Genomic DNA, 13832 nt, shown 5'->3' on the forward strand with positions numbered 1-13832 from the left:
AGACACCAGAGATCAACAGTTATTAACATATAACATCATGACTATCGTTGTCCTTGACTCAGTTTTCAGCCATTTGACTTTTGGCTAGGTTTACACAGTGATACTGTGTGTGTTGCTTCTGTATTCCAGCGCCTCAGCAGGCTAGGACGACCCCCCCCCCGTCATTTCATGCACGCGCTGCAGTTGGTAAACTCGGAGGTTCGCTGTGACCGGCGAATTACTGACAGAGGCTTGTTTCATTTGATTTATTGGGTCTGCAGAATTTTTAAGACCTTTAACGCATTACTAGTCATTTAGTCCTGATATTTAAGGCCTTAATTTTGTCAAAGTATTACAAAGTCAAATTTAAAACTGTAAAAGGATCTGCAGAACGCCTCGAGAAGTTAAATATTAGATATATCACTCAAATATTTGCTGGCCAGTGATAGGAAGCCTAACCCACATGAGAGGGTCAAGCAAACTGCATGCATAATTGTAAAAGAGTGAAGTGTTAGCAAAATACTTATGTTGCCAAAGATAAATAAATAAAGAAGTTTACACCATTACGTAAACAAATTGGATGCATCTTTAATTTTAATATTATTTTTTCTTTTTCAGTGTTTTATTTTTGCTTATAAAAAAATGTTTTGGGCACAAATCTGATTCCATATTTGTCTAGCATGGGCTACATGAACAGGCAATACATGCAGTGATCACAAATACATTCTCTCTCTCTCTGCCTCATTCAGTCATGTGCCACTCCACCGAAGTGCCCGATGCACATGGTACCATCTCGTGCGCCACTCCTCGTTTGCTTGCTCTAGGTTCCAGGTTATTTTATTCAATTTGCGGACATCAGGGAGCCGCTGTCAATATGCAGGTGTGTTTTTATGAAATACCATTAATTACTCTGCCACTGATAACCATTAAAACAATGATATATTTACCTTTACAACATTCATCAGACGCCCTTATCTAGAACAACTTACAATCAGGGACAGTAGTCCTGGAGACACTCAGAGTTAAGTGTCTTGCTCAGGGACTGTGGCCTTAGACTGTTGCCATTATATTTTTGGCACAAGCTAAGTCTTTGGAAGCTGAATCTGTGAAATATGTTGGACTTATTTATTAGAAAATCCATATATACATAGCCACATGACTACGTTCATGTTTAACAGCTCAATCTGTCAATCAGCATCTAATAAGATGCTAGGTCAACTTTATGTAAACTGTATTTTGTGTAATCTCAAGACATTTAATCTCCTCAATGTCAGATATGTGTAAAAAATACAATGTGCATAACGACTATTCTCTACATAATGTGGGGATGTAGAGCGCATGCTTTGCATGTATGAAGTCCTAGGTTCAATCACCAGCATCTCCATGGTGACTACCCTTTAATGGGGCAGCGGTGGCCTAGTGGTTAAGGAAGTGGCCCCGTAATCAGAAGGTTGCTGGTTCGAAACCCGATCTGCCAAGGTACCACTGAGGTGCCACTAGGGCTGCACGATTTGGGGAAAAAGACATATTGCGATTATTGAGATCAATATTGCGATATGCGATTGTGATATGATAAACATACAAACTACTTATAACCTGAAATGCCCAGTGCTTTCAAAATACAATATTCTACAAAATTAAATAATCACAAAAAACTCTTTATATTACTGTCGAACGACAAACCCTGGTAAGGCTAAACAACTGTTTTGATTATATTTGGCCATTATAAAATCCCGTATTATAGTTCTTACGTTTAACCAAAACGTTTGGAGGCTGACTTGAACTCAGGGATGCATAGCTTTGCTAGCTTAGCTAAGGTTAAGATTTGTAAACTGAGGTGAATTTCTTTAGGAAACCTTCAAAGTTTGAGAATAGTTAACTAAACAGCTAAGAACAGTCTAAATAGTTAATGCCTACGTTTAGCCAAAACGTTTGAAGGCTGATTGAACACAGGAATGCATAGCTTCGCTAGCTTAGCCTACGGGATTTTATAATGGCCAAATATATTCAAAACAATTGTCCAGCCTTACCTATGAAATGTAATCCCCCGGGATCTGGTTTGGAGCATACAGCGGTTTGTACAGCCCCAAGCAGCACAAGAGGGAGGCATTTTTATGCACTTCTCTCCATAGACATGTATATGCTTCACTCCACAGCAGAGCCTATCGCAATATGGCGGTGACGTTGACGTACGATGCAGCGAGTCATGCGGCGTCTAACCATATGTCTCCCATATGTAAGATTGTGTTCATCAAAAGTCATGTGACCAAATACGTCACATCCGACTGAAGTGAGACTCACAAACTTTGAGAGAATGAGAGAATGGATCGGATATGTTGCCGATCCAATCCATGTACTAATCATTTAAATCGCAGCTTTTTGCGTTCAGACAGACTGACATCGCGATTACGATTGCGATTACATGAACGATTTGCGATCGTGCAGCACTAGGTGCCACTGAGCAAAGCACCGTCCCCACACACTGCTCCCCGGGCGCCTGTCATGGCTGCCCACTGCTCACTCAGGGTGATGGGTTAAATGCAGAGGACAAATTTCACTGTGTGCACCGTGTGTTGTGCTGCTGTGTATCACGTGTGACAATCACTTCACTTTCATAACTAGATTCTCTACATAATTATCCTCATATCTAGTGGTCAGAACTATGAACAAGTGTGACATGTATGTAGTACTTGTCGTGCTTTTCTACTCTGTAGCTCAATATAAATTTATGACAAAAGCCATACAAGCAGTTTGAAAACTTGCCTTGTGATGCACGGGACGCAGAAATCTACGTCTCACTTGTTAACACCGACTTCCCCAATAAAATTCTGTAAACTCTACAGGCATTCAGACAAAACTAATGCACCAAATTTCAATGTATAATGGGTGTCAAAACTGTACAACACTTCAATAAAATAATGTTTATGCAATACCAATATATGCAACTAAAATGACCAAGATGGCGTCACTGGTCTAAAAGCTACACGAGTGCTGTTAAGTTTAACATATGAACTAAGAGTTAAAAACACACAGAAACTGAACTTTGTGTGGCTTATGTTAATAATATGCTTTGAATTTCATGATATTAGTAAAAATCGCGAGAGGTAACGTTTCAAATGTCTGCAAAACCTCAATTTCCATAAAAAAAGAAAGCAAAATCATCAGCATCCATCAGCAGCTCATCATGGAAGACGATTAAAACTATTCGCCACTAGAGTCTGTTCACCTTTGAGCAGAGAAGATAAAAAGTAGAGGAGCGCCGGAGGGGGAAATGTCAGCGACGAACGTGTGAAACCGAGAGGAAGAGGAGCAGGAAGAGGAGCAGGATGAGGGCCGGCGAGACAGAGGCCACAGTGATGAGGCGCTGCTGTCAGAGCTCCTCAAAAGGCCAATCCTGTCCGCATTCATTACGGCATCAGAATTACACACAAGCATGCTCCTCTGTGGCTTTCACTGGTCAGTGTGTGTGCGTTCCATGCAATTAACTATTTTCCATACTTATTTTCCCCACTGTACGTACCATGTATAAAAGTCTCGTGAAGCTGCTGTTACTTGTGATTTCAATTTGATTTATTTTCAGTAAGTTACCTTTCCCATAGAATTGTGCTTCAAATAGAGAAAATTTATGTTAACTAGATTGTTAGTAAATCATCTAACTTTTGTGCTGGTGCACCTAGGCGCACCACTCCAACCAGTGCAACAAGTTAGTCCAGTTAGCCCTGGGTCAGTGTCACATATAATGTTAATCGCATTACATGTTAATTGCATTTACATTTATAGCCCTTATCCAGACATACAAAAGTAATTTTTTTCAAGCCTTCAGGTTAAAATCCAGACTTCCAGCATTATGCAGTAATGTGGGGTGTGGTATGGGGTAACTGAGAAGAATTTACACACAGATAAACATGTACTCAACCATATTTCACTGTTTGTGATTACTATGGCACTTAATTGTAATAATACTTTTACTTTGCTTTTTTTCTAGTTCTGATCGAATAAAAATGTCTTGAGTAACTAGATAAAAAGTAATAGTAAATTAAATAAACTTCTTAGGATGATGGAATATGTGCTGTGGGCACCACATCAGATTTCCCAAAAACTACTTGAAATTATACAGAAAGTGGAGAACGTGGGTATCGTTTATATCTTCCTCTTAGGTCAGTTCATCCTTACAGGGTCACGACAGACCAAGGACGCCAACGTCTGGGAAGTCCAGGGGGCTCTGGGTTGGGTCTATAAAGTCTCATGTCCAGTCCTCCCTGCAGTGTGGACACCTGGGACCAGTCCTGCCCGGCCCAGTCCCCAGCACACCAGCTGTCTGCACACCGGCCATTCACACAACAAAGAGCAGAAATGGCCACGTCGATAGAGAAAGCTCCTCTGGGAAAAGAGACAGTGGGGACAGGAAAAAAAAGGGATGGAGGGATGAGCTGCCCAATTAGCTCCCAATCAGAAAATGGTTATGACATATTCTACAACCCAGTACGGACAAATAAAGCAATATCTCATTGCCCATGTGGCACATTTTCCCATCTTAATACAGATACTGCGTTATATACAGACAAAAGACACGAAAGGACAATTAATTCTATTTTTCATGGGAAAAGCCCATAGCCATCATTCTGCATGAATTTTCCTATAGTCACACACCATCCCCATCCCTCCCTCGCTACAATCCTCATATACACAGAATATGCCAGAATATGTGAGCTTCACGTCATCTTGGAAGTGTGCGAGTGTGTTGTGGACTGATCTCTCCCAGCCAGTCAGGACACACAAGCAGATCCGGAGACCCACACATGCTAGGCGAGCGGAGATAATCCACTATTTAAAGCTTATACTGACAAAGAGCCTGCAGGTGAGTGTGTGTTTGCTTATGGCAAGTGCCTCACCCTCGCCTCACCGCTGTTATGACATCCTATCCTCTCTCCAGCCATGGAAACGCTCACCCGAGCTGCCCGCCACCCTTGGTAGACCTCTCTCGCGCCCTCGTCTCCCGTCCACAGACGGCAGTGGGCAGTCAGCAGTGACGTGCGTGTTTGTGTTGCACTGTTTGCTCCCGGCTAGAGTGAGAGGCTGCGCCGCTTCTCCGGATCACATGACTGAATGCCCTCCTAAAGCCTGCATAAACGCAACAGCGCCCGGGACAAGAGCGCAGAACACACACAGTCGAGCAAACACGAGTACTTATCAACACATTTTATCATAGCCGTCCACTCCCCCTCTCACACACACACAGTCTCTCTGACGCGTATACTGCAGTGGCCGGCGCTCTGCAGCTGTCGCATGCTGCCCACCTCCTCGCGCAAAGCAACAGCTTGTCTGGCAGATGTGGTGCATGGGGGTGGGGGGGGGGGGGGGGGGGGGGGGGGTATGAAGTCTCGCATCCGTCTGGGAGGTGGAATAAATTCCCGCCCGACGCCGTTCTTCCAGCAGGCCACCGAGGGTGTCCGCCACAGGGACAACCACATCGCGCCATAACATTAAAACCACCTAACTAACACGTGACGAAACTCAATAAAAAAAAAATCATCAAGAAATGGGTTCCAGTACGCCTGCTCTGGAAGGGTGGGAGGAACACGACAGTCGATGCATCCACTGCTCCACTCAGCACTGGCATGTGGACTGGCCTGCAGCCACGCAGCTTCATACAAAGCAGGATGTGATGCACGGTCTCTGACACCTTCCTATCAAGGCTGATCGATGTATTAAATAAATATGGGCTAGTGGTGGCCTAGCGGTCAAGGAAGCGAATCCCGAGCACCGTCCCGACACACTGCTCCCCGGGCGCCTGTCATGGCTGCCCACTGCCCGCCAAAAGCACGTTTCCTTGTGCCACCCAGGAGACGACGCTCTGTCGGTCCGAGGTAAACGAGGTTCAGACAGTAAAAATCACCGTGAGATTTACCGATCGATTTACCGTTCCTTTCAAAGATCTGCGAGTGGTGCTCAACGCGCTGCGCTTGCCGTGGGCTCAACGCAAAGAAATAGGCGCGGTTTTCTAAACTCTTGGTCAGATGATAATGTGGTGTTGCAGATCTCTGGAGACTCAAGACGTTGATAATATCGGCTTCCTACATTCCTGCTTTGAGTGAGTTTTGGAGGGGAAAACCAAACACTGCCCGCTTCCCATCAGACCGGCACCAGCCGTATGTTTAAAACGGCGGCCTTGACCAGATCTACGACTCGACATCAAATGCATCTTTGTACACCTGACAGTATTGTCGCAAAATACAAAAAGGTTGATGTTTGACGCATCCCATAGATCACCGAGGCAAGTCAAACAAACCATGCAGAAAGTGTCTGGAAGCGCCGTGTCAGTGCATTCCGTACGGCGTGGTTCCGTACGGTGACGGCTGGGTTACGATGCTCGGGGTGGCCAGGATTAAGAGTGAGGTGGCAGTAGAATTTTTCTCAATGCCATAGACAGGTGCCAATGTTCATGTATAAAAATGGCCCATAATAAGCAATACTGAACACACAGAGATTAAAATTGATATGAAAGCACGCAGAACGAGTGGCGGTAGCAAAGCGCCTCTCTCACACACACAATAATGTTTGTTTACATGTCAATATGCACTTTTTCAATGTTTGTCGCCATGTCACCTTTACTTTACTTTGCATTTCTATAGATTTGGAGTTGACAAAAAGGAAGAGCCCTGATAAGCCCTGATAAGGCCTAACTTGTCAGCAAAGAGCATGCTCGGAGATTGTTAAGTGCTAGATGTCACCTCACACCCACCCTCAAAAACACACACCCACGCCCCATTCATGCGGTGTTATTTTAGGTTTTAAGAGCCGGGCCGGCTCACAACGCCCCTGCTGTCACTGCTAATGCCTCAAATGCCGTTCAATCGCGTCTCCATGGAAACAACAAACAAACACTCCCCCTCTCAGAATTCCAATTTCGCCATAGGAAGGTGGACTATTGTTAGGGAAATGTCCTCCCAATTCCGAGACCGCGGAGGGGGTGGGATGCGTGCACGAGAGATACGGATCCCGCAGTACTGCATTAACAATACCCCGCATTACAGTCTTTGGACGTTTCTGCTTTTAAACTGCATGCTGGGAGTTCCGGAGCCACTGGTCGGACACTTGAATTGAGCGTTTGCGTTGTGTGAATCTTCCATTTAAATTAACACCTAGGTTGACTGGCCACAAATCAGTAATATTTTAAAGTACATTGAAGTTTATAAGAAGTTAGAGCACAAGAACAAATGCTTTTCAGACACAATAATCTGGGCGAGGGGTGTGTGTGTGTGTGTGTGTGCGTGCGTGTATGCGTGTGTCACATCACAGCTCCGCATGGAATGGCTATATAAGGGTAATGGGGGAAAAAAAAAAAAAAAAAAAAACACAAGGTGGAGGAGATTTTGTTAAACAGACCAGAAACCCCAATTAGACATTCATATTCACAAATGGCTTAATGAAAACAAGGCAATCCTACAAAAATGTATAAGATTAATTGTATTGCTGCTCAGAGAACAATGGGACAACTCAGTCTCTTACAATCTTGTTCTCCATTTGTAGCCCAAACCCCAGTTCTTGATAGCAACTATTTTTTTTATCAAATCTAATATAATTATTGCCACTTTTACACTGTTGCTATGGTGCAGAAAATACTTATTTCCTCTCTCATCTTTTTTTTTTATTTTTATTTTTTAAATGGGACAACTTGCACAATCGGTGGCTGCCAATACTTTTTGGCCCCACTGACGTGTGCTTACACTTCATACCAAGAAACCAATACATTTTGGTAAGCAGAATTTGGTTTTATCAAATAAATGTGCACATTATATGTTGCCAAAATCTACAGAGGATATCCCAAGGAGGAAACTGATACTTTTTTTTTTTTTATAGGTTCATTTCTGCAAATCCTGAATATGTACTTGATATTACAATGACAAATATGAAAAAAAAGTTCAGAGCCTTGCATGTCGTGCTGGCTTTCCCCTCACAGAAGTCACGGAGAACGATGGAGCAGAAAACAAGGTGCAACATTAATGCGTAAATGGGGCGACGGAGAAGAACGCTGGACAATCCACCTTTGATGACACTTGCGATTCAACTAACACAGCTACTTCGATCAGGTCTTCAAGATGTAGTTTTCCTCACAAAGCTAGAAGCTCAGTACACACACACACACACACACACACACACACATTATACATGTTTAATGAGGAGACCAGAGCCAGCAGACCCCTTACTCAGGCCTGACCTTGTCAGTAAAACGGCAAAACCCTTCGACCCGGGGCAACCATTCAGGTGTTTACTTCTCACTTTATTCATTTATTTGGTTGGTTTGCTTTAGTCCAAACAAGTTCGAACCCGAAGGTGCCACTGAGCAAAGCACCGTCCCCACACGCTGCTCCCCGGGTGCCTGTCATGGCTGCCCACTGCTCACTAAGGGTGATGGGTTAAACGCAGAGGAAACGTTTCACCGTGTGCTGTGCTGTGTTTCGCAATGACAATCACTTTAAAAAAAAAACGATAGTATGGACAAGGGAAACTCAATTTTGTAAAATATTCAGGCAACACAACCAATTTACATGGATTCTGTGTGAATATTTCAGCTGTGGTTATTTCTGCACTTTTCGTTTCTCTTCTCCATCTCGATAAATGAAATTTATAATACTAATTCATACTTTTCAAAGTCCACAGTGTTTGACTGGTGCTCTTTTATTTACCCTGCAGGAGTGGAGAATCATGGGTAATTTGAAAGTAAAAAAGGGAAAGTGAAGTCATTGTGACAATGCAGCACAGCACACGGTGACACAACGAAATGTGTCCTCTGCTTTTAACCATCACCCTTGGTGAGCAGTGGGCAGCCAGGACAGGCACTCGGGGAGCAGTGTGTGGGGACGGTGCTTTGCTCAGTGGCACCTCGGTGGATTGGGATTCGAACCGGCAACCTTCCGATTATGGCTCCACTTCCTTAACCGCTAGGCCACCACTGCCCTGTTTAGTTTAGATCCCAGAATGATGGACACAAATGATAGACAATATCCCCAAAATGTATCTAAGCCTTATCAGGGCTCTTAGTTTGTATACTTGATATTCTATAGAAATCGAACGAGAATTGCTGGTGTCTTCCCATTGTAAGTCGCTTTGGATAAAAGCGTCTGCCAAATAAAGTAAAGTAAAGTAAAGTAAAGTATCGATTAATCTGTTCCTGGTTTCAATGAAAATAACTAGGTGTCCTTCGTATGTCCATGCTACTATTACACTATGATCAGGTTTACTCCAAGTAACCAGAAAAAAACTAGTTATTCACAGTCAACCACAACTCCACGATCATGACGGGACTGACGGCAAACAGGTCGAACAGCATCATTATTTGAACATTATACTTTACATACAGACAGCAGAACAAAGAGCACGGCAATCGGACCAATAAAACAAACGAAAACAGCGTGATGGCACTACGGAGGACCAATATTTACTCAGACGGCCTAAATATTCCAAAGAAGGATGTTGGACGATAAGACGGCAAACATTTAAAAGAGCGTCCATGAACACCGCCACACCGCACAATCGCCTGATGTAACCATGGACATCTGTTGCAGAGAGAGAGAGACACCACCCAGGCGACGCCCCACGTTCTCCCTCGATTAAGGACCCCTGAGAACTCTGCAGACACACATAAAGCCACATTGGGGACGGTGAAAAAAAACCACTCAGCACCCCGGGTCACCGATCCCCGCCGCCCGATAAATAAAGATCTCGTTGAGTGGGGGCGTGTGCTGCGGCCGGCGCTTAAAAGCTTTTTATACGGCTATTTACTCATTAGAGGCCGAGCGGAAAACAAACAGAGCGATGGCGGAGCGGAAGTGGCCCGGCGCGAGGCGAGGCGTAATGTAAACTCCATCATGTCGGCCGGTCGGGGCCGTGCGAGGCGGAGGGCGGGAGCGGGCCGTTCCGATGTGCAGCACGTCTATCGTGGCCATCATTTCCCCGTACGTTTCAGGAGGAGCAGAGAGAAGAAGAAAAAAAAGCCACATCTCATGGTGACGGCTGCACACGTACGGGTGAGGGGTGAGGGGTGTGGGGTGAGGGGTGCGGGGTACGGGGTACGGGTGAGGGGTGAGGGGTGAGGGGTGTGGGGTGAGGGGGTGAGGGGTGTGGGGTGAGGGGTGCGGGGTGAGGGGTACGGGGTACGGGGTGACGGTGCACTCAGATAACCAACCGAAAAAAGACACAAGCAAGCTGCCCAGAAGCTGTTCCCCGGAATACGGCGCTTACTCAGGACACGTTACTACCGTCATCTGCCGCAGGGCTTCGTTCTACACGTACCAGGAGACAGAGAACTAATAACGTAATAAACCAACGAATGAACAGATTAGGACAGAAAATCCACATGACTTGGTTACATTTTAAACACGGCTGTCAAACCGATACTGACTTCGATCACATCACTGGAAGGAAAGTTCCGTACGTAACCACGTGGTTCTCAGCTGTTCAGTCGGGCCACTTTTTATTTTTTATGGGTTGAATGTGGTGTGAACCGCATGTCGTGCGGTACTGTGCGCCTCGGTGCCTGCACGTTAAAAACGCCTCATCCGAATTGGCCCTGAAACGCTTTCGGTCGGTCTCTGGCTAGGATGAATTTCACATCCAGGTCATAGGTCAAACCCCCACCCACACAGGAAGTAAACAAAACGCAGCTGTGTTTATTGCTAATTTAACACGTTCCATATCTTTACCGTTCATCTTGACAGCCCAAAACATGCTGCAGTGCGCTAACAGCTAATGGCTAATGCTAATACGCCCTGACAGAAATCATCAGGCAGACGCACACGGGCACAACGTTCTCCCATCATTTCATTAAATCTTCAGAAAAAGTATTCCATTCGGAGGGAAAATGATAGTTGCCGCCATTTGGGAGGATTCAGAAAATGGTCAATAGAGACGGGATAGAAGGAAAAAAAAAAAAAAAAGTGAAGTGATTGTCACATGTGATACACAGCAGCACAGCACACGATGCACAGAGTGAAATTTGTCCTCTGCATTTAACCCATCACCCTGAGTGAGCAGCCATGACTGGCGCCCGGGGAGCAGTGTGTGGGGACGGTGCTTTGCTCAGTGGTACCCCAGTGGTACCTTGGCGGATCGGGATTCGAACCGGCAACCTTCTGATTACGGGGCCGCTTCCTTAACCGCTAGGCCACCGCTGCCCCATGACAGGATGACATGCGTGAAGCCACCCGGCACAGAAAGTGTCAGCTGCACAATTCGACATTTGTCATTATAAAGCAAACATCATCTTTCATCTGCAGGGAAGTGACAAGCGATACAACCCTCATTCCGCCGCATTCATTACAACGCCGCCACTTCCCGCCGGCCTTTCAGCTCGGCCACGGCACCCGCCGCCACCGCCGAGGAGGAATGTGACACAGATAATGAACCGCTGACGGCAGGACACCCTCGCTGTGAGGCAGCTAACTGAATAAGCGGGTTTGTGCATCTCGCGGCCACGCCCGCCGCAGTATGGTGCCCGCGGTGCCACGCATCGCGCCGCGTCACAGCGGCGGGACAGACGGGGGAGAGGGTTTCACGGTCGGCCAGGGTTTCAAACCAAACCCCACATCCCAATAACGAGGGAATTACCCCGTTCCCATAAACTAGAAGGTTCTGAAACGAATTATCATTTCAATTAACATTCATATTTACATTTCTGAGCATTTCGGTGTCAAAAACACTAAATTCTGCTCGGTAACCAGGACGTAAATAAGAGTGACGATTGCAGCACTAAAAAAATGTATGTTCACACGCCTTTTCTGCAAATATTAAAGAAGAAGTTGCGAGCAGCTACAACAAATATTCCGGATGCTTGAAGAACTTTTTCTGCCGCAAGGCTTTGTTTAACACCGCCAGCATACGGTCCCAAAAAACCGAGTTCCCACGGTACCCGTCAGCAAAAGACAGGAACCCGACTCCTCCCTGGCATCCCATCATGCCGTGATGGCTTCCACATGCGATGCTTTCAACAGTCAAGCGCTCCTGACCAGCGTTGCTTCGCGAGCTACCTAATATCTCCCATCTGTGGACGGTAACCATAGTTACTCCTGCCTCCGCTGCACCGCGCACAGGGACGACGAGGAAGCAAGAAGATGCTCGCTGGTTAAATTAATAATAAAAAAGAGAGGAATAAAATAAGAACGTGAGGAACTTTTTAAGAGCGAGGGCGCTCTTACTGTCCTTTGTCCAGTGGACCAGAGAAGAAGTCCCAACACAAAATATGTCCTCGTTAGTATCCAACTGGACAGAGCGCCACAGGAAGTCCTTCTCACCCGTCCCCATTCTGTGGGGGACCTTCTCAGGACCAGTATTAATGTCCGGATGACATTACTTTCATGGGACTGGACGCTACCGAATGCTGTTTTCTCTCTCTCTCTCTCTCTCTCTCTCTCTCTCTCTCTGGCACAACACTGACGCTTTTTTTCAAATCCCGTACGTAATAAATTTCACGTTACGGTACCAGCCACAGTTATTTATTACTTTGTTAGGGCTTTTTTTCCCCCTGCACTATTACTACTGTTCTGTTCTTATGTTCTCTTGTTGCTTTGTGGACAGAAGAAGTTTTTTTCTGAACTTATCGTGGAGACGGGGTGAGTTCAGCCACCTGAAAGCCACCAGTTACGCCGCTGGCATCAGCTTATGCTGGCACGCTGTGATCGCGCCCACACGGAGTGTAGCCTGCGTTCATTAAAAATTCACAGTTTGTTCCATTAAAGATTCACCGCGGCGAGCGCCGCTACGTCCGTCAAGCCTCCGCCAATCGGCCGCCGGTGAGCGGGGAGGAAGGCCTCCACAAGGCGTGATACCCGCCCGGTGCCACGATGCAGCGGCAGAAGAGCGGGCAAGCGAGAGGGAGGGAGGGAGGGATGGACACCGCATTTAAATAATAAAAAAATAAAAGAGAGAGAGAGAGAGAGAGAGAGAGATTCCGCCAAAACTCAGCCTGGGCACGTCAATTATTCAGCAGCACAATTCCTTCCTCCTCCTCCCGACATCCGTCGGCTCTACCGCACCACCCCACCACCCCACCCGCAACAGCCCTCCTTTCGTCCAATAAGGAAGCAGTAAAGTCCCTTTTTCACCGGGCCCCTCACCCGGGCGGCAGGTCTCCGGCATTCGCTCCCGGTGCCAGGCGGTAGGCGGATTCCGCTCTACACACTTTTACTTTGCCGGTTTACTTCGTGTCAGTGGCGGAGGAAGCAACAGAGCGACATCGATCTGCCAATCAGGCCGCACATTCAGACGAGCGGCTGATTAACGGCGGCTTCGGCGCGAAAGAAATACGTTCCGTCAGCGCGGCGGCGGGCGGGAGACGGATGGCGGCTCCCCGTGTGAAAGCGCTCGGCTTTGATTAAAGCCGGGGGGACATAATGGCCACGGGAGATTTAGCGCGGTGCCGCCAGACGAATGTGGAGAAGGTGGGTGGGGGGGGGGGGGGGGGGGGGGGGGGGGGGGGCAACATGATCAACAGTCTCAAGAAAACAGTTGCCAGGTTACCGGACGGGACCTCCGCCGGAGCTGCCAAACTCTGCACGTCTAACTCCCTTTTGTTGAAGAAGAAGACGGAGTTCCCAGAGCCGCAACGCGACGAGCGGGAAAAGAGGCGGAACATCTCCACCTTCTCCGCCCCCCCTTCCCAGGCTCATTTCTCCATCCGGTTAACATGCATCGAGTAAACGGGGGAATTTACTGTACCAACACAATTTAATGGACGCTGTTAACCACGGGCTTGTTGTACCGCACAGAAAAAAAAAAAAATCAAGATTAGAAAAACTTTTACTACACAACATATTCCGATTGAACGAATCCCACAGCACAGACGGGACAACCGGACC

The 13832-nt window shown here is 46.5% G+C and overlaps 1 protein-coding gene across 28 annotated transcripts in view; it reads right to left on the reverse strand.

Moving 5' to 3' along the window:
• The window catches only part of camk2g2 (calcium/calmodulin-dependent protein kinase (CaM kinase) II gamma 2), a 52402-nt gene that overhangs the window by 36852 nt on the left and 1718 nt on the right, over nt 1-13832 (reverse strand). The window lies entirely within an intron of this gene.

The sequence above is a fragment of the Denticeps clupeoides genome, chromosome 8, assembly GCF_900700375.1.
Source record: "Denticeps clupeoides chromosome 8, fDenClu1.1, whole genome shotgun sequence".
NCBI lineage: Eukaryota > Metazoa > Chordata > Actinopteri > Clupeiformes > Denticipitidae > Denticeps > Denticeps clupeoides.